This window comes from Oncorhynchus gorbuscha, linkage group LG24, assembly GCF_021184085.1.
Source record: "Oncorhynchus gorbuscha isolate QuinsamMale2020 ecotype Even-year linkage group LG24, OgorEven_v1.0, whole genome shotgun sequence".
NCBI classification, from domain to species: Eukaryota; Metazoa; Chordata; class Actinopteri; order Salmoniformes; family Salmonidae; genus Oncorhynchus; species Oncorhynchus gorbuscha.
This window is the reverse complement of record NC_060196.1, coordinates 15,932,559-15,954,339: the sequence shown is the minus strand read 5'-3', so window position 1 is coordinate 15,954,339 and position 21,781 is coordinate 15,932,559. Positions and strand designations below refer to the sequence as shown.

The 21,781-nt window shown below is 41.8% G+C and overlaps 1 long non-coding RNA gene across 1 annotated transcript in view; it reads right to left on the bottom strand.

Annotated features, from left to right (window-relative positions):
* Positions 1-15,080, bottom strand: part of LOC124013239 — a 31,883-nt gene extending 16,803 nt beyond the window's left edge. Inside the window, exon 1 of the long non-coding RNA XR_006834844.1 lies at positions 14,897-15,080. This is a non-coding gene — a long non-coding RNA (uncharacterized LOC124013239). The remainder of the gene's footprint in view (positions 1-14,896) is intronic.
* Between the last annotated feature and the right edge of the window lie 6,701 nt (positions 15,081-21,781).

Genomic DNA, 21,781 nt, shown 5'->3' with positions numbered 1-21,781 from the left:
CCATTCATTGAGGAGACTCGACGTGCAGAGACACTGCTGGATTTTGTGTTGTCATGTTTTTTGGTGGTGTTTTTTGTTGTGTTGTGTTTTGTTGTGTTGTCCTGTGTCTTTTGGTGTTGTGGCCTTTGCTTTGGCACCTTTCAACAACCCTCATTATTACATCTATGCACGCAACCACTCACTTACACTACTGACTACATACACCATTGTTTATTGTATGTTGGTTACTTCAGTTATTAAATATAATTATGTTATTCCTTATCTCCACATTGTCTCCCTTTTTGTTACGTGCTTCGAGCCGGTTCGTAACAGAAAACAACGCAGCATTTTTTGGAGTGTAGGTAGTTCTTTATGAGTTTTAGTTTAGAAAACGATCTCTCCATAGAAGCAACATTTATAGCTTGATTGTCATAGCAACAACAGGGAAATTGGGCAGAAGGTAGTTGTGCTTCAAATACAGCAATTCTGTGATATCTTTAATTGAGTCCCCCATTCTCCTTAATTGCTGTTCTGGAGACAGGTTGTCTGGATACTGGACAGCCAATGAGTTAGCAGATGCAAACAGATCATCTTTACCAGACAACAACAGTTCTTGAGAGTTTGAACAAAAAAAGCTGTTTATGATTTTGTTCATCCACGTGAAGCGGAATTTGAGTTGTGGTTTCAATATCAACAGCCCTTTATCTATGGTGTATCTTGGCATGCATCATTCAAGACTAATAATGCATCATTTCACATAATGCACAATTTCTCAGGAAAGACTGTCTGGTGTGGCAGTACTCAGTAGTACTCAGTACAGAAAACAGTCAGTCTCGCAACCTGGACATACATGCCGTGGTGTAAACATTTGCACACAAAAATTGAGAACTTCATGACACCAGGGGATTCTCAAATTGGATTGAATTAGATTTAATTTACCTTGAATTTTGCAGCCCATTTGTGTAAGGTATTATCCAGACAATAACCGCTGAGTTCAACAATAAATAGTGGGTGAATTTATCCTCAAGCCGACTACTTTTTTCCCCTCATTTTCCTATTTGATGTTCAAAGTTGATACAAAGTTAGTGGCTAAACACGATATATAGCAATAGATAGTACACTGCATAATGAAACAATCCCTAGTAAGCTAGTGTTTTGAGGGTGGACTGACTGTATTATATAGCATTAATAGACTGGTTTTATGCTCAACTTTCTATCCAAGCTGGGAGAGATCATGAGGACGGCTCATGTCATACAGGTTCAGGTAGCCTATACAGGACAGCAGTAGGGGTGCGTGGGTAAAATCATGAGGAAGCCAAGCCAGGAAAAAAAGCCATATTACAACTTATGTGTTGGGATAATTGCATTGTTTGCTCTATAACCTGTTAGTTCATATACCTTGACACCGTGATATGCGACCCGTTTCAAGAAGCTAGGCGTATTTCGCACGTCACTACTTCTTCGATGAGGTTCAACGGTGGTTGGCATCCAATAGATGTTGCATTACCACAACCAACTAGACTGGACAATAACTACCTAATACCATACCATCTAACCCTGCTCCCATTAATACCCCACCACACTACTCCACTATTTAAACCCAGCTAATCCTACATTCCGAAAGGACGGGACACCACGACTCAACACACCCTGTAACTCTTCTGACTTCAAATCTCGTACACCCAAATATTTCTCTGCAGCTGCCACCACAACCTCTATTGTCTGTGACTTTTCCATCCCTGCGGGACAGATGATAACCATTGCTATGAATGCTAAAAGCCAATCTTACTGTAGCATATATCATTCTTTGGCCTATCCCTCTGTGTTGATACAGATCTGCTACTCACAAGACTCCTCTCAGTATCCCACCCCCTTGACCCATCTTTCTCAACTTTCTTTACTGCCTCAGCATACAATACCCTCTGCTCTACACTAACCCTGGTAACTTCAACTGCCTCTCTCACACCGGACACTTCTGATCCCCAGACTCATGGAAACCCCTACAATTAAAACATTCCACATTTTCCCCCAATGCTACACATTCCTTTATCTCATGCCCTTCTGCACACTTTTCACACCTAGGAACCTCCCTCCTACACACTGCTGCTACATGCCTATAGATTTGACACCTGTAACAGCATAATGTATTTGGCACATAAGCTTGTGCGGGATAACTGAAATATCCTAACATCACTTTGTCGGGCAGAGGCTCATCATCAAAATTCAAAAGAACAGACAATGACTCTTCTGTTTCACCACTCATGCCACCCTGTCTGCATCGCACCAAATGACGAGTATCACAAAACACCAGGAATCTTTCCCTTTCAGCTGGTCCACTTTCACATTCAGTGCTACCCCATAATCACTTCTTTCAATGGCACCATTTTCTTGAGAGCAAAGCAAGTCACATCTCTTGTCCCAATTAAAAGCGCCTCTGCCCTCTGACCAGCAGAAACACAAACAATTATAAAAAGACCACTTCAGGTTACCTTCATCAATTCCACAGCACCCAACTCCGTTTGTACTCACCGTGAAACCACAAATGGATCTGTTATGCAGGTGAATGAGGACCCAAAAGCGACTTGGCGAAAACAGAGTTTTTAATCCAGTAAAGTAACTTTACAATCAAAAGGCATAATACTACTCGTAATGACGAGAACAGACTGGAGACTTGATCAAGAACTGCAGGTTGCCTCGGGAAGGCACTTGAACGTAGCAGACTCAGACACCTGCTCACCACGCAGCATCTGAGGGAAACACGACACGACAGGGCGATACATAGACACAGCACGGTGAACAATAGACAAGGATCCGACAGGGCAGGAACGGAAAACAAGGAGAGAAATAGGGACTCTAATCAGGGAAAAGGATCGGGAACAGGTGTGGGAAGACTAAATGATTGATTAGGGGAATAGGAACAGCTGGGAGCAGGAACGGAACGATAGAGAGAAGAGAGAGAGGAAGGGAGAGAGAAAAAGGGGAACGAACCTAAAAAGACCAGCAGGGGGAAAATGAACAGAGGGAAAAGCAAAATGACAAGACAATCTAAGACAAAACATGACAGTACCCCCACTCACCGAGCGCCTCCTGGCGCACTCGAGGAGGAATCCTGGCGGCAACGGAGGAAATCATCAATAAGTGAACGGTCCAGCACGTCCCGAGACGGAACCCAACTCCTCTCCTCAGGACCGTAACCCTCCCAATCCACTAAGTATTGGTGACCCCGTCCCCGAGAACGCATGTCCATGATCCTACGTACCTTGTAAATAGGTGCGCTCTCGACAAGGACGGGAGGGGGGAGGGAAGACGAACGGGGGTGCGAAGAAAGGGCTTGACACAGGAGACATGGAAGACAGGATGGACGCGACGAAGATGTCGCGGAAGAAGCAGTCGCACAGCGACAGGATTGACGACCTGGGAGACACGGAACGGACCAATGAACCGCGGAGTCAACTTACGAGAAGCTGTCGTAAGAGGAAGGTTGCGAGTGGAAAGCCACACTCTCTGGCCGCAACAATACCTTGGACTCTTAATCCTGCGTTTATTGGCGGCTCTCACAGTCTGTGCCCTGTAACGGCAAAGTGCAGACCTCACCCTCCTCCAGGTGCGCTCACAACGTTGGACAAACGCTTGAGCGGAGGGAACGCTGGACTCGGCAAGCTGGGATGAGAACAGAGGAGGCTGGTAACCCAGACTACTCTGAAACGGAGATAACCCGGTAGCAGACGAAGGAAGCGAGTTGTGAGCGTATTCTGCCCAGGGGAGCTGTTCTGCCCAAGACGCAGGGTTTCTGAAAGAAAGGCTGCGTAGTATGCGACCAATCGTCTGATTGGCCCTCTCTGCTTGACCGTTAGACTGGGGATGAAACCCGGAAGAGAGACTGACGGACGCACCAATCAAACGACAGAACTCCCTCCAAAACTGTGACGTGAATTGCGGGCCTCTGTCTGAAACGGCGTCTAACGGGAGGCCATGAATTCTGAACACATTCTCGATGATGATTTGTGCCGTCTCCTTAGCGGAAGGAAGTTTAGCGAGGGGAATGAAATGTGCCGCCTTAGAGAACCTATCGACAACCGTAAGAATCACAGTCTTCCCCGCAGACAAAGGCAGACCGGTAATGAAGTCTAGGGCGATGTGAGACCATGGTCGAGAAGGAATGGGGAGCGGTCTGAGACGACCGGCAGGAGGAGAGTTACCCGACTTAGTCTGCGCGCAGTCCGAACAAGCAGCCACGAAACGGCGCGTGTCACGCTCCTGAGTCGGCCACCAAAAGCGCTGGCGAATAGACGCAAGAGTGCCTCGAACACCGGGATGACCAGCTAACTTGGCAGAGTGAGCCCACTGAAGAACAGCCAGACGAGTGGAAACAGGAACGAAAAGGAGGTTACTAGGACAAGCGCGCGGCGACGCAGTGTGCGTGAGTGCTTGCTTAACCTGTCTTTCAATTCCCCAGACTGTCAACCCGACAACACGCCCATAAGGAAGAATCCCCTCGGGATCAGTAGAAGCCACAGAAGAACTAAACAGACGGGATAAGGCATCAGGCTTGGTGTTTTTGCTACCCGGACGGTAAGAAATCACAAACTCGAAACGAGCGAAAAACAACGCCCAACGAGCTTGACGGGCATTAAGTCGTTTGGCAGAACGGATGTACTCAAGGTTCTTATGGTCTGTCCAAACGACAAAAGGAACGGTCGCCCCCTCCAACCACTGTCGCCATTCGCCTAGGGCTAAGCGGATGGCGAGCAGTTCACGGTTACCCACATCATAGTTGCGCTCAGATGGCGACAGGCGATGAGAAAAATAAGCGCAAGGATGAACCTTATCGTCAGACTGGAAGCGCTGGGATAGAATGGCTCCCACGCCTACCTCTGAAGCGTCAACCTCGACAATGAATTGTCTAGTGACGTCAGGAGTAACGAGGATAGGAGCGGACGTAAAACGTTCTTTTAGAAGATCAAAAGCTCCCTGGGCGGAACCGGACCACTTAAAACACGTCTTGACAGAAGTAAGAGCTGTGAGAGGGGCAGCAACTTGACCGAAATTACGAATGAAACGCCGATAGAAATTAGCGAAACCTAAAAAGCGCTGCAACTCGACACGTGACCTTGGAACGGGCCAATCACTGACAGCTTGGACCTTAGCGGAATCCATCTGAATGCCTTCAGCGGAAATAACGGAACCGAGAAAAGTAACGGAGGAGACATGAAAAGAGCACTTCTCAGCCTTTACGTAGAGACAATTCTCTAAAAGGCGCTGTAGAACACGTCGAACGTGCTGAACATGAATCTCGAGTGACGGTGAAAAAATCAGGATATCGTCAAGATAGACAAAAACAAAGATGTTCAGCATGTCTCTCAGAACATCATTAACTAATGCCTGAAAAACAGCTGGCGCATTGGCGAGACCAAACGGCAGAACCCGGTACTCAAAATGCCCTAACGGAGTGTTAAACGCCGTTTTCCACTTGTCCCCCTCTCTGATGCGCACGAGATGGTAAGAGTTACGAAGGTCCAACTTAGTAAAGCACCTGGCTCCCTGCAGAATCTCGAAGGCTGATGACATAAGGGGAAGCGGATAACGATTCTTAACCGTTATGTCATTCAGCCCTCGATAATCCACGCAGGGGCGCAGAGTACCGTCCTTCTTCTTAACAAAAAAGAACCCCGCCCCGGCCGGAGAGGAAGAAGGCACTATGGTACCGGCGTCAAGAGACACAGATAAATAATCCTCGAGAGCCTTACGTTCGGGAGCCGACAGAGAGTATAGTCTACCCCGAGGAGGAGTGGTCCCCGGAAGGAGATCAATACTACAATCATACGACCGGTGAGGAGGAAGGGAGTTGGCTCGGGACCGACTGAAGACCGTGCGCAGATCATGATATTCCTCCGGCACTCCTGTCAAATCGCCAGGTTCCTCCTGAGAAGTGGGGACAGAAGAAATGGGAGGGATGGCAGACATTAAACACTTCACATGACAAGAAACGTTCCAGGATAGGATAGAATTACTAGACCAATTAATAGAAGGATTATGACATACTAGCCAGGGATGACCCAAAACAACAGGTGTAAAAGGTGAACGAAAAATCAAAAAAGAAATAGTCTCACTGTGGTTACCAGATACTGTGAGAGTTAAAGGTAGTGTCTCAAATCTGATACTGGGAAGATGACTACCATCTAAGGCAAACATGGGCTATAGGCTTGTCTAACTGTCTGAAAGGAATGTCATGTTTCCGAGCCCATGCTTCGTCCATGAAACAACCCTCAGCCCCAGAGTCAATCAAGGCACTGCATGTAGCACCCGAACCGGTCCAGCGTAGATGGACCGACATAGTAGTACAGGATCTAGATGAAGAGACCTGAGTAGTAGCGCTCACCAGTAGCCCTCCGCTTACTGATGAGCTCTGGCCTTTTACTGGACATGAATTGACAAAATGTCCATCAAATCCGCAATAGAGGCACAGGCGGTTGGTGATCCTCCGTTCCCTCTCCTTGGTCGAGATGCGAATACCTCCCAGCTGCATGGGCTCAGTCTCTGAGCCAGAGGAGGGAGATGGTTGCGATGCGGAGCAGGGAAACACCGTTGACGCGAGCTCTCTTCCACGAGCTTGGTGACGAAGATCTACCCGTCGTTCTATGCGGATGGCGAGAGCAATCAAAGAGTCCACACTGGAAGGAACCTCCCGAGAGAGAATCTCATCTTTGACCACTGCGTGGAGTCCCTCCAGAAAACGAGCGAGCAGCGCCGGCTCGTTCCAGTCACTAGAGGCAGCAAGAGTGCGAAACTCTATAGAGTAATCCATTATGGATCGATCACCTTGGCATAGGGAAGCCAGGGCCCTAGAAGCCTCCCTACCAAAAACTGAACGGTCAAAAACCCGAATCATCTCCTCTTTAAAGTTCTGGTAATTGTTAGAACAATCAGCCCTTGCCTCCCAGATAGCTGTGCCCCACTCTCGAGCCCGGCCAGTAAGGAGTGAAATGACGTAAGCAACCCGAGCTCTCTCGCTAGAGTATGTGTTGGGTTGGAGAGAGAACACAATATCACACTGGGTGAGAAAGGAGCGGCACTCCGTGGGCTGCCCGGAGTAGCAAGGTGGGTTATTAACCCTAGGTTCCGGAGGCTCGGCAGGCCAGGAAGTAACAGGTGGCACGAGACGAAGACTCTGGAACTGTCCAGAGAGGTCGGAAACCTGAGCGGCCAGGTTCTCCACGGCATGGCGAGCAGCAGACAATTCCTGCTCGTGTCTGCCGAGCATGGCTCCTTGGATCTCGACGGCAGTGTTACGAGCATCTGTAGTCGCTGGGTCCATTCCTTGGTCGGATCCTTCTGTTATGCAGGTGAATGAGGACCCAAAAGCGACTTGGCGAAAACAGAGTTTTTAATCCAGTAAAGTAACTTTACAATCAAAAGGCATAATACTACTCGTAATGACGAGAACAGACTGGAGACTTGATCAAGAACTGCAGGTTGCCTCGGGAAGGCACTTGAACGTAGCAGACTCAGACACCTGCTCACCACGCAGCATCTGAGGGAAACACGACACGACAGGGCGATACATAGACACAGCACGGTGAACAATAGACAAGGATCCGACAGGGCAGGAACGGAAAACAAGGAGAGAAATAGGGACTCTAATCAGGGAAAAGGATCGGGAACAGGTGTGGGAAGACTAAATGATTGATTAGGGGAATAGGAACAGCTGGGAGCAGGAACGGAACGATAGAGAGAAGAGAGAGAGGAAGGGAGAGAGAAAAAGGGGAACGAACCTAAAAAGACCAGCAGGGGGAAAATGAACAGAGGGAAAAGCAAAATGACAAGACAATCTAAGACAAAACATGACAGGATCAGCCAAAAGGTAGGGTTCCACCTTCTCCAAGAATGTCACTCCTACTGTCACAGACTCGTCCTTATCCTGACTGGCAGTGCAAGTTTCGGGCTTCAAATATTGCACGTCACTACTTCACTGGAGAGGCATTTGAATGTTTCTTTTATTTTTATTTTATCAAAATGCATTCTCGAACAGGTGAACTTTCATGTATGTGCCTTTAAAAAAAAGTATTTCATTTTATTAGAATCCCCATTAGCTGTTGCGAAAGCAGTGCTCTTCCTGGGGCCACATAAAACATGAAACATGACATAATACAGAACACTAATAGACAAGAACAGCTCAAGGACAAAACTACATTAAAAAAAATGGCACGTGGCCTACATATCAATATATTACACACAAACTATCTAGGTCAAATAGGGGAGAGGCATGGGGCCGTGAGGTGTTTCTTTATCTGTTTTGTGAAACCAGGTTTGTTGTTCATTTGAGCATTATGAGATGGAAGTTCCATACACTAATGGCTCTAGATAATACAAAACGCTTTCATGAATTTGTTCTGGATTTGGGTACTGTGAAAAGACGCCTAGTGGCATGTCTGTCTCTCCTCAACTCTTAGCCAGGATAGACTTGCATGCATAGTATTTATATCAGCCCTCTGATTACAATGAAGAGCAAGACGTGCCGTTCTGTTCTGGGTCAGCTGCAACTTAACTACGTATTTCCTTGCAGCACTCAACCACACGACTCAACCACACGACTTAAGTAATACTTAAGTTGTTTTTGGGTATCTGTACTTTACTCAACTATTTATATTTTTTGACAACTTTTACTACTTCACCACATTCCTAAAAAACATTGTACTTTTCACTCCGTACATTTTCCCTGACAACCAAAAACACTTTACACTTTGAATGCTTAGCAGGACAGGAAATTGTCAAATTCATACACTTATTAAGATTAAACTTGGTCATCAAATCAAATTATATTGGTCACATACATACTGTATGTTTAGCAGATGTTATTGCGGGTGAGAAACAATGCTTGTGCTTATAATTCTGATGTGCAGAAATGTAACAAGTAATATCTAACAATTTCAAAACAAATACCTAATATACACAAATCTAAGTAAAGGAATGGAAATATATGGATAAGCAATGTCAGAGCGGCATAGGCTACGATACAGTAGTATATAATATTGTATATACATACGAGATGAGTAATGCAATATATGTAAACATTAAAGTGACATTATTAAAGTGACTAGTGTTCCATTTATTAAAGTGGCCAATGATTTCAAGTCTGTCTATGTATGCAGCAGCTTATCTGTGCTAGTGATGGCTATTTAACAGTCTGATGGCCTTGAAATTGAAGCTGTTTTTCTGTCTTTTGGTCCCAGTTTTGATGGAGCTGTACTGACCTCGCCTTCTGGATGATAGTGGGGTGAAGTAACATGGTCAGTGGGGTCAGTGGCTCGGGTGGTTGTTGTCCTACTGCCTCTGGGCTGGAGGACTCACTAATGTTGGAGTGTGTCCCTGGCTACTCGTCCATTTTTAAAACAAGAAAAAAGCTGCCTGCTTTGCTTAATATAAGGAATTTTAAATGATTGCTACTTTTGCATTTACTTTTGATACTTCAGTATATTTTAGCAATTACATTTACTTTTGATACTTAAGTATATTTAAAACCAAATACTTTAAAACATTTACTCAAGTAGTTTTTTACTGGCTGACAATCACTTTTACTTGAATAACTTTCATTAAGGTATCTATACTTTTACTGAAGTATGAGAATTGGGTACTTTATCCACCACTGACCTCTCCCCATCTTTACAACCATTGAATCTATATGTTTTGTCCATGACAGTTTACAATCTAAGGTAACACCAAGTAATTTAGTCTCCTCAACTTCAACAGCCACACCATTCATTACCAGATTCAGTTGAGGTCTAGAATTTATGGAATGAGTTGTACCAAATACAATGCTGTTAGTTTTAGAGAAGTTCGGGACTAGTTTATTACAGGCCACCCATTCCAAAACAGACCACAACTCTTTGTTAAGACTAAACAAAGCATGGACACACATGCTTTGTTTAATTCCAATGGCAGGTAAACATAAAAATAGTAGAGTCTAGAGTGCTACCCTGCGGTACACCACACTTTAAATGTTCTATTAGAAAGATAGCTCTGAATCCATGATACGGCATATGTTGCTACTCCTCTCAAAGATCAGTGTGAAAAAGTTGTGATGGGACTAACGTTACTTTCTGCACACGGTTGACACAACAATGAGCCAAACAAGGTGTAGCTACGATGCCGTGAAGAGTTCACCCATATATATGGTTAAGAGTCTAGACACATTTTCAGATGTTATACGTTTCTAATTTTCTCAGAAAGTAATTTTCATTGCAAGTTAAGGTGTACTGTAGGCTAGCAAGCAAACATTAGCTTGCGGGCTCACAAGCTAACATTACGTAGAGGATCTGTGTAGTAATACTATTAGCATCTCAGAAAGCCATTTTAATTACTAGTTATGTTATCTAGCTGGCTAACATTGAACCTAGTTGGTTAGCTTTAGCTACCTGCAGATTCAAACTTCATGGTTGGTATTATGGTTCAATTGTTTGGCTAACTTGCTATTTTATTAACATGTCAAGACAATAGTGACCATCCCATCTGGGGGATGGTTATAGCATTGATTTTCCCATCAATTTAGACATGTGTCTGGGTAAGCATCAACTAATCATTACAAAATATTTTTATCTGGACTTCTTAGGGATAGGGCGCAGTAATTTCAAGTTTGGATGAAAAGCTAGCCCAAAGTAAACTGCCTGTTACTCAGGCCCAGAAGCTAGGATATGCATATAATTGGTAGATTTGGAAAGAAAACACTCTGAAGTTTCTAAAACTGTTAAAATAATGTATTTTAGTATAACAGAAGTGATTTGGCAGGCGAAACCCAGAGGACAAAAAATGAAATTGAGGTCAATGTGTTTTCCTTTAGGTTTTTATGGGAAGCTCTATTTAGTAGGAACCTGGTTGCAGTTCTTATGGCTTCCACTAGATGTCAACAGTCTTTAGAAATTGGTTGATGTTTTTCTTTTGAAAAATGAAGAAGTACGACTGTTCTTTGTGAGTGTCAAGCCAAGTGGACTCTTCTGTTTGGTGCGCGTGAACTGGAATGCGCTTCACATTGTTTTTTATCCGGTATTGAACACAGTATATTCCGTCTTACCTGAGGTTGGATTAAAAACCTCTTAGTCCGCCCCATCCCGGATCCGTGATCGTGACTACAGCCTCAAGCTCATTACCATAACGCAAAATTAGCGATTTCTGAAAATTGCAAATTAAATGAAATAAATATGCCTGTCCTCAAGCTTATCCTTTTCTTAACAATCCTGTCGTCTCAGATTTTCAAAATATGCTTTAGAACCAGAGAAAATCAATAATTTGTGTAAGAGTGGTGATAGCTAGCTTAGCATTTAGCGTTAGCATTTAGCACGCAACATTCACAAAAACCAGCAAAGGGATCAAATAAAATAATTTACCTTTGAAGAACTTCAGATGTTTCAATGAGGAGACTCTCAGTTACATAGCAGATGTCCAGTTTTTCCTGAAAGATGCTTGTGTAGGACACAACGTTCCGTTTTGTTACTATGCATTTGGCTACCGAAACTAACCGAAAATTCAGTCACCTAAACGTCAAACTTTTTTTCCGAATTAACTCCATAATATCGACTGAAACATGGAAAACGTTGTTTGAATCAATCCTCAAGGTGTTTTGTCATATATCTCTTCATTGAAATCCCTTCCCTGGAAGCGTGCATTCTTCTCTGATTCGGATGGAAAAATACTGGTACCTGACTTTTGCGCACCAATTTCCACGCAGACACCGTGCGGGACACTTGGTAATTGTAGGCTCTTATGGTCAATCTTCCAATGATATGCCTACAAATACGTCACAATGCTGCAGACACCTGGGGGAAACGATAGGAAGTGTCCGTTCATTCCTGTCGCATTCACAGCCATATAAGGAGATCATGGAAAACGTGCCTCCAGAAATCCTGTTGATTTCCTGGTCACTCAAACATCTTGGTTTTGCCTGTAGATTTTGTTCTATGGCACTCACAGTGAAAATCTTTGCAGTTCTGGAAACGTCAGAGTGTCTTCTTTCCAAAACTATCAATTCCAAGCATAGTCGAGCATCTTTTCGTGACAAAATATTGCGCTTAAAACGGGCACGTCTTTTTATCCAAAAATGAAATACTGCCCCTAGAGTCTTAACAGGTTAAGAAAGTTGTTTGAAATGTTTGGACCAAGTTTACAGGTAACTTATTAGATACGTTGTAGTATCTACATTTTGGAGTGCCAACAGTAGAAGATCTTCAAAGGTAAGGCATTAATTATATCACTATTTCTGACTCTTGTCACACACCTGCCTGGTTGAAATCTGATTTTCATGTGATTGTATGCGGGGCGCTGTCCTCAGATAATCGCATGGTCTGCTTTCGCCATAAAGCCTTTTTGAAATCTGACACAGCGGCTGGATTAACAAGAAGGTAAGCTTTATTTCGATGTATAACACTTGAATATTTTATTCATTTTTATTATGAGTATTTCTGTTTTTTAATTTGGCGCACTTCAATTTCACTGGATGTTGTCAAATCAATCCCATTAACGGGATTCGAGCGGGAAGGAATCACTAAGAAGTAAAGAAATAGATCAAGGTGTATATGAAGTATATTTTTAGGAGTTTTTCCTTATTTAGGCTACTACTTTCACCAGTTTTAGTCTTGAAATCATTGGTTGGGTGGGGCTAAGGCTTAAGAGTGTGTGAACGATGCTGAATAGGTGTAGACAAAGAAGAACTCTCCAGTAGGTGTACCAAAACATTCAATGGCCATTTTCTCAAAAGTGGGATTACAAGTTAATCAACTTTCAAAGCAGAATTACCTTCACATTATTCCTCAACTGCAGTGTGTGATACTTTTATGTAAAAAAATGTAAAAAACACCATTTCAAATGTTGTTATCTCAGACCGAATCCAGGCCTATAGGCCTAAGGCTGAGACATTAAGAAGACACAATGAAAGAATAAATTCAACCACAACTTTATTTCATTCAAAAAACTTAGAGCTACATCTATCAGGTGAAGTTCGCAAAACATATTGCATATAATAAACAGTTACATGGCCTACAGCATGGTCAAGCAAGTTAATGTTTCCGACATTTTCGGACTACTAAACAACTATTGATTTAGAACCACAGAGTTACCACAAGTCGCAAAGAACAGGCGCTGCCTCCACTATTTCATCAGCATTTCAACTTCAGCATTCCAAAATCATCTAATCACCTATGCTTAGTCTAAAACAGTGACAACTAAAATATACAAAAAAAAACGATTTAGTCCAATCAACATAAGCTAAATATAATGTGGTTGTCCATGGTAATGATTTCTGTGTGTGTGCGTGCTTGCAAGCAAGTAGAAAATACATGTTGACTCACCCTACTTGTAGAGAAACGGCAATGACATCCTCCTCTTTCATATTAGAAACTGTCATACAGTAGGTCATACAGTAGGCTACACACTTTTAGTTTATGTTGTCCTAGGCTGCCTGGCTAAAATGCTTGCTATAGATAGCCTAACTTCCTTTCATTGGCAATGATGTGCCAGGCCAGCTAGTCAATGTTAGCCTATAGTAGGCCTATAGCGTGTAACAATTGTCTGTCCTCGGTTGCAACACTCACTTCTGAGTTCCAAACTGCCTCTGGAAGCAACGTCAGCACAAGAACTGTGGGTTTCCATGGCCGAGCAACCACACACACAAGCCTAAAATCACCATGCGCAATGCGAAGCATCAGCTGGATTAAAGTAAAGCTCACCGCCATTGGACTCTTGAGCATTGGAAATCACGCTTCAACATCTGGCAGTCTGATGGATGAATCTGGGTTTGGCGGATGCCAAGAGAACACTGCTCGAATTCATAAGGCCAACCCCAAAAAACTACTTAAGTAGTACTTTAAAGTATTTTTAATTAATTACTTTAAACCACTGCTGACCACATACTTTTGGTCATGTAGAGTAGCTCTTATTTCTCTTGAACGTCTTCATTCTTAGTTTTAAGACATTCAAGCGAGACACATACACCCTAAAAAAACACCCTTTTTTTGTCTCACGCTATGAACAGAGGAACATCACATTTGTGGTGGGCTGACTAGTGGACCAGACCATGAACTTTGTCAAAAAGTACATCGCCTGTTCCAAAGACCTGCCTCTCACTCTTCCATCTATCTATGTGACAGACAGCCTCTGACCACATAATCACAGGAAACCACAAACATTTCCTGTTTAATGTCCTCCTCGAAAGTAGCTGAAATGCCACTGAGTTTTAATGTTCATTTTACCTAATGACTTTTAGATATTGATATCCATTAAAGAATTTCATAATTTTCATCATTTTTCATCATGTCCATAAAGGTGCATGTTTTATTGTCACATCCATAGTCATTAGTCTTTTCAAGCATCAATGGGCAGGCACTGTGAGCCTAAACACATGACTTCTGTCATTTGTCAAAAATTGTAATAGAACACAAATTAGTTTCAAATGACAAGCTACAGTCTCAGTCTCAGAGAAGTATAAAAAGTTATCAGCCTGTTGTTTCCAAAATATTATTAATCTCTCATCTAAATTAGTCTATGAATCAATAAGGTATTGGCATACTCTGTAGTTGGTGTATAGATCACAAACGTTTATATCCTACAACTCTTTCTTCCCATGAAAGAGCTCTGTTTTTAGAAACTAGTCCCTGTGTGTATCTATCCCTTACTTTAAATATGTGTCTAATGCTCGGACAGGATACAGGAGCACGTCTCTCCAGAAAGGGAGGAATGTTATTTTGGAATGAGTCTTAGCGATAGGCTACACACAGTGTAAATGTTTCACTGTTTAAATGATTTAGCATTTTTGAATTTGACAAATGTTGCTAATTAAAACATTTACAAATAAAAACATTTGACTACTTATCTATCATCTCCCACATACAATTTTAGTTAGTGCAGCAAATCAGTAAAAACAAAAGAAACATACCATTAATGACAAAATATAGCAGCATGAACATCAGTCTGGCAAGCCTTCTCCATCTGAACAAATGGTTCATTCCTCTAAAGCTCCAGCTGTTCAGTGGTGCGCACTGTGAAGAACCGGAAAGATGTGATCTTGTCCTGGTACAGAGGAGAGAATAGACTCAACCAGACCAGCAGCCCTCTGTGATGTATTCATTAAGACAATTCTGTTGCTAAATGTTTCTTAAACAGAAGGAAACAGTAAGGGGAGGGACCTACCTGAATTTATCCAATAGAAACTGCTGTTTTAGTTGCAAATGTTTACACCCCTCGTCTCATCACCAGTCTTTCTCTTCCTCTCGAGGCAGAGAGATAAGATTACAACTCCATCTACAGTGGTGTATTTGATGACCCTGTCAGTAATCACAACATCACAACACCCTGAGGAGATTCGAGGCTTAGTAGAAGAAGCATGTGTGAGAATTTGGATAATCCATGACTGCCATCATGTCTGAGCTCATTACATTATAATACCCATCCCTCTAAAGATAAAGAGAGCGGTTAGTAGACTTGTTATGTAGTGATGAACCAGAGTGTAGGTTGTTAAACTCTTAAGGATCCGCCCCTTTTTTTTCAATTTTCACCTAAAATGACATACCCAAATCCAACTGCCTGTATGTCAGGCCCTGAAGCAAGGATATGCATATTCTTGGTAACGTTTGAAAGGAAACAGTGTGACATTTTTGGAAATGTGAAACGAATGTAGGATAAAATAACACAATAGATCTGGTAAAAGATAATACAAAGAAGAAAAAAAACATTTCTTTTGTATTTTTTTTGTACCATCATCTTTGAAATGCAAGAGAAAGGCCATAATGTATTATTATAGCTCAGGTGCAATTTCGGTTTTGGCCACTAGGCAGCAGTGAATGTGCAAAGTTATCGACTGATGAATGATCCATTGCATTTCTGTATCAAGACTGCCCAAATGTGCCTCATTTGTTTATTAATAAACTTTAATGTTCAAAATTGTGCACTCTCCTCAAACAATAGCATGGTATTATTCCACTGTAATAGCTACTGTAAATTGGTCAGCGCAGTTAGATTAACAAGAATTTAAGCTTTCTGCCAATATCAGATATGTCTATGTCCTGGGAAATGTTCATGTTAATTAAAAAACTCATGCTAATCGCATTAGCCTATGTTAGCCTAACCTTCCCGTGGAAGGGACATCGATTAAAGAGCACCTTCTAGTGGAGAAAAGAGAATTTCACTCTGAACTGTTTGCAGTTTGCATTATTGTGTATGGTAGCCTTCTGTATGCCATTGTGTGAGGTATATACACTGAGTGTACAAAATATCAGGAATTCCTGTTCTTTCCATGACATAGACAGACCAGGTGAATCCAGGTGAAAGCTATGATCCCTTGATGTCACGGTTACCTGTTAAATCCACTTCAATTAGTGTAGATGAAGGGGAGGAGACAACCTGTCTGGGAACGGGGTTCTGCTAGCGGACATAGAACATAAAAATGAGAATGCCCACCCCAACTCACTCCCTGACCAAACCAAAATAGAGACATAAAAAGGATCTCTAAGGTGACAGATAAAATGAATCACTAACCTTTGATCTTAATCAGATGACACTCATAGGACTTCAGGTTACACAATACATGTATGTTTTGTTCGAAAAGTGCATGTTTATATCCAAAAATCTAATTTTACATTGGCGTGTTATGTTCAGTAGTTCCAAAACATGCGGTGATTTTGCAGAGAGCCACATCAATTCATAGAAATACTCATAAGAAACATTGATAATAGATACAACTATTTCATGGAACTTTAGATAAACTTCTCCTTAATCCAGATTTCAAAAAAACTTTACAGAAAAAGCTTACCATGCAATAATCTGAGTATGGCGCTCAGAACCCAAACCAGCCAAAGAAATATCCGCCATGTTGTGTAGTCAACATTAGTCAGAAATAGCATTATAAATATTCACTTACCTTTGATGATCTTCATCCGAATGCACTCCCAGGAATCCCATTTCCACAATAAATGTTTGATTTGTTCGATAAAGTTCATCATTTATGTCCATATACCTCCTTTTGTTAGGGCGTTTGGTAAATCCAAACGCGCGTGCAAATCCAGCGGAAAGGTCGGACGAAAAGTCCAAAAAGTCATATTTACTGGTCATACAAACATATCAAACGAAGTATAGAATCAATCTTTAGGATGTTTTTAACATAAATCTTCAATAATGTCCCAACCGGAGAATAAGCAATGGAATGCAAGCTAACTCTCTCATGACCGCACGTCACGAGCCGTGGCTCTCTGCCAGACACCTGACTCATTCCCCTCTCAATTAACCCCCCTCACAGTAGAAGCCTGAAACAAGTTTCTAAAGACTGTTGACATCTAGTGGAAGCCTTAGGAAGTGGAACATGACCAATATCCCACTGTATCTTCAATAGGGGCTGAGTTGAACAACTACAAACCTCAGATATCCCCCTTCCTGGTTGGATTGTTTCTCAGGTTTTTGCCTGCCATATGAGTTCTGTTATACTCACAGACATCATTCAAACATTTTTAGAAATGTTTTCTGTCCAATACTACTAATAATATGCATATATTAGCATCTGGGACTGAGTTGGAGGCAAATTACTGTGGTCACGCTTTTCATCCAAAAGTGAAAATGCTGCCCCCTATCCCAATGAAGTTTTAAATAAGGATTTTTAAGCCTTGAGACAATTGAAACATGGATTTTGTATTTGTTCCATTCAGAGAGTGAATGGGTAAGACAAAATATTTAATTGCCTTTGAACAGAATATAGCAGTAGGTGCCAGGCGCAATGGTAAGAGTGTGTCAAGAACTGCAATGCTGTTCGGTTTTTCACACTCATCAGTTTCCCGGTGTGTATCAAGAAGGGTCCACTACCCAAAGGACATCCAGCCAACTTCACACAAGTGTGGGAAGCATGGTTGTTGACATGGGCCAGCGTCCCTGTGGAACACTTTCAACACCTTGTAGAGTCCATGACCCGGCAAACTGAGGCTGTTCTGAGAGCAAAAGCGTGTGCAACTCAGTATTATGAATGTGTTCCTAATGTTTTGTACACTCAGTGCCTTCAGAAAGCATTCATACCCATTGACTTATTCCACATTTTGTTGTGTTACAGACTAAATTCAAAATGGATTAAACAGATTTTTCTTCTCACATATCTACACACAATATCTCATAATGACAAAGTAAAAATATGTTTTTAGAAATGTTTACACATTTTTTCAAAATGAAATACAGAAATATCTAATTTACATAAGTATTCACACCCCTGACTCAATGATTTGTAGAAGCATCTTGGGCAGCTATTACCACTGTGTCTTTCTGGGTAAGTCTCTAAGAGGTTCTCACAGTATTTGCACATTATTCTTATTCTTCAAGCTCTGTCAAGTTAGTTGTTGATCATTGCTAGACAGACTTTTTCAAGCCAATTTAAGTGAAAACTGTTATTAGGCCACTCAGGAACAGTCAATGTAGTCTTGGTAAGCAACTCCAGTGTAGATTTGGCCTTTTGTTTTAGGTTATTGTCCTGCTGAAAGGTGAATTTGTCTCCCAGTTTGTTGGAAATCAGACCGAACCATGTTTTCCTCTAGGGTTTGCCTGTGGTTAGCTCTAATCCATAAAAAAAAAACCTAAACAAACTCCCAAGTCCTTCCCGATGACATGCATACCCATAACATGATGTAGCCACCACTGTGCTTGAAATTATGGGTACTCAGTGATGTGTTGTGTTGGATTTTCCCCAAACATAACACTTTGTACTCAGGACATAAAATACATTTCTTTGGCTTATTGCAAACATTATGCATGTTTTGGATTATTTTTATTCTGTACTGGCTTTGTATTAGTATTGTGGATTAATTACAATGTTGCCGGTCCATCTTCAGTTTTCTCCGATCAAATCCATTAATGGCTCTGTAATGGTTTTAAAGTCACCACTGACTGGCCTCATGGTGAAATCCCTGAGCGGTTCCTTCCTCTCCGTCAACTGAATTAGGAAGTATCTTTGTAGTGACTGGGTGTATTGATACACCATCCAAAGTGTAATTAATAACTTCACCATCCTCACAGGGATATATTCAATGTTTGTTTTTTAATATTTTTACCTAATCTACTAAAATGCGGCCTTCTTTGCAAGCCATTTGAAAGCCTAAATTCTCTTTGTGTTTGAAATTCACTGCTCGACTGAGGGGACCTTACAGATAAGATGATGGACCAGCAACATTGTAATTAATCCACAATACTAATACAAAGCCAGTATGTTGTGGGGTACAGAGATTAGGTAGTCATTCAAAAAGCATGTTAAACAATATTATTGGACACAAGTCCATGCAACTTGTTCTGTGACTTGTTAAGCTAATTATTTTCTCCTGAACATATTTCGGCTTGCCATAACAAAGGGGTTGAATACTTATTGACTCAAGACATTTCAGATTTACATTTTTAATTATCTTGTAAAAATGTCTAAAAACATAATTCTTAATTATGGGGTATTGTGTGTAGGCCAGTGACACAAAATCTACATTTAATTAATTTTAAATTCAGGCTGTAACACAACAAAATGTGGAAAAAGTCAAGGGGTGTGAATACTTTCTGAAGACACGGTGTATACAGTATATATAGGACTAAGGTTTCATTGAAGTTTTGGTTCTGAAAACACTGTGTGTCAGGTATTGTATTTGTTTTTTCCCACACAACTCCACACAGCAAAGACGAGAGGCATGGAGGAAGATACTATCCTGTTATCCCAACAGCAGCCCTGGTGGTGTTCCCAGACATCTTTGCAGTATTATTCACCATAGGGACATGCCAACACAGTTCACTTATCCTGTACGTGTCCCTCTCAAATAGCTGATTCTGTCTAACCCATTCTGTGTGCATTCATTTTCTCACTCCATATTCTCCAGAGAATCTTTGAATGTTGATGGATGACCAATCAATCCTTAGAAAAGCAGAGAGCAAAGATGGTGAGAGAAAGTAGTTTGGTTGAAATGGAAAACCAATGGACTTGTAGCACAAAGCTGCTTGGAAGAGTCTTTGGAATCTCCCTGATTTGAGGCTGGGCTTCAGGTGACTGAATAAAGAAAACATCTTCCTCAGGAATATGTTTGGGAGGAGCAGACAGATTGTGGGAGGGCTGAGGGCCTGTGTGGGGTAACCAGAGATCTGTGTAGGTGTGTTGCATTGGCTAACTCAGCCAGGTGAAAGCTAGAAGATTTTACTTGGTAGCGGTGGGTGGGATAAACAAGCTGTGGGGGGTTGACATTTGTCTTGGCAAAGAGCTCATCAACTACTTTAACGTTTAAATGAATAATTTACCCTGGCCACAATCAGACATACAGTGCTGAATGTATCATCAATATCATATTTGCATATAACTTTACCGGTACCTGACTCTCCCATTCCATTCATGGTGTGTGTTGGAATACAATAAGAGTAGCATTGTGTATTATTGTTTAGCTGTAATATGACTTGACATACAGTATAATTAACTGTTGTAAAGAAAAGTAAATCCAACAATTTCTAATAACATGTAGAGATTTTTGCTTTCATAAAGACACTGGAAAAAATATTTATTTTCAAAATGTTATTTTAGAAGGTTGTTGTGGTTGATCTGATGTGTTTACATTGAATATGATATCGAGGTGTTTTGACACTTGAACAAATTATTCTGGTGTATCTCTAGATCAGGGTTTTCCAAGCCCAGTCCTGGGGCCCCCCCTGAGGGCAGGTTTGTTTTTCCCGAGCACTACACAGCTGATTCAAATAGTCAAACCTTGGTGATGAGTTGGCAAAAAAACAAAACTTGTACCCAGGGGGAGGGGGCCCAGGACCGAGTTTGGGAAACACTGCTCTTTATGGCACATTGATAAAGCCATCACCTGCTGCTTATCTATTGCATCATATTTTCAATCAGCCTATGAAATATGATGCGTTAGGCAGAAAGAAAATTGCCTGAAGACCAGGTGTTAGGCCAGGGTATCAGGCCAGGGTATCAGGCCAGGATATTATGTAGATTACAATGAAGGTTACTGATGGAGTATTAGGTACATTTACAATGAAGGTTACTGAAGGAGTATTAGGTACATTTACAATGAAGGTTACTGAAGGAGTATTAGGTACATTTACAATGAAGGTTACTGAAGGAGTATTAGGTACATTTACAATGAAGGTTACTGAAGGAGTATTAGGTACATTTACAATGAAGGTTACTGAATGTTAATGTCCATTAGAGATAATGTTAAATGGTAGTTCATGTGTCAAGACAAATAAATGCAGTTCAAAAGAAAACGCTATAAAAAGTGCAGCTGCTACATCTTTCAATAATGTATTTGAAGGTTGTTACACATGTTGCCTCTATCAGATCAGAGTAGCATGTCTCTTTCTGTAAGCATGGTGTGGTCCTGATACAAATGTGTTGTATAGAACATACTGTACAGACACCTCTTCTGTACATCACTCTGCAAGGTTCTTTGAATAAGGCCCTGATGTTAGTCTCAAAACAGCACCCACAAAGAGAGAGAGAGTGGGAGCCTTGTGGCTGCTATAACTCAAGTAAAACTACACAAATACATGTATCAAAATGAACGTGTCAACATACATGGATTCCATCAACCCCCACAACACCCCCACGTTGTCTGTGTACGTGTGGTACATCTGTATGTACTCTTCTCTATCGCCATCTATGTCAGCGTGTGGTTATCGCTTATTTGTTCGCTCTGTTGTCTGTAGCCTATATGGGTCAGTCGCTTTCATTCTCATTATAGGAGAGATGTGGAACCGCCCTCTATCTCTGCACAGCTTCTCTCACGCAAGAGAGCTGACACCACAAACCTCTCAGTCCCCTGCA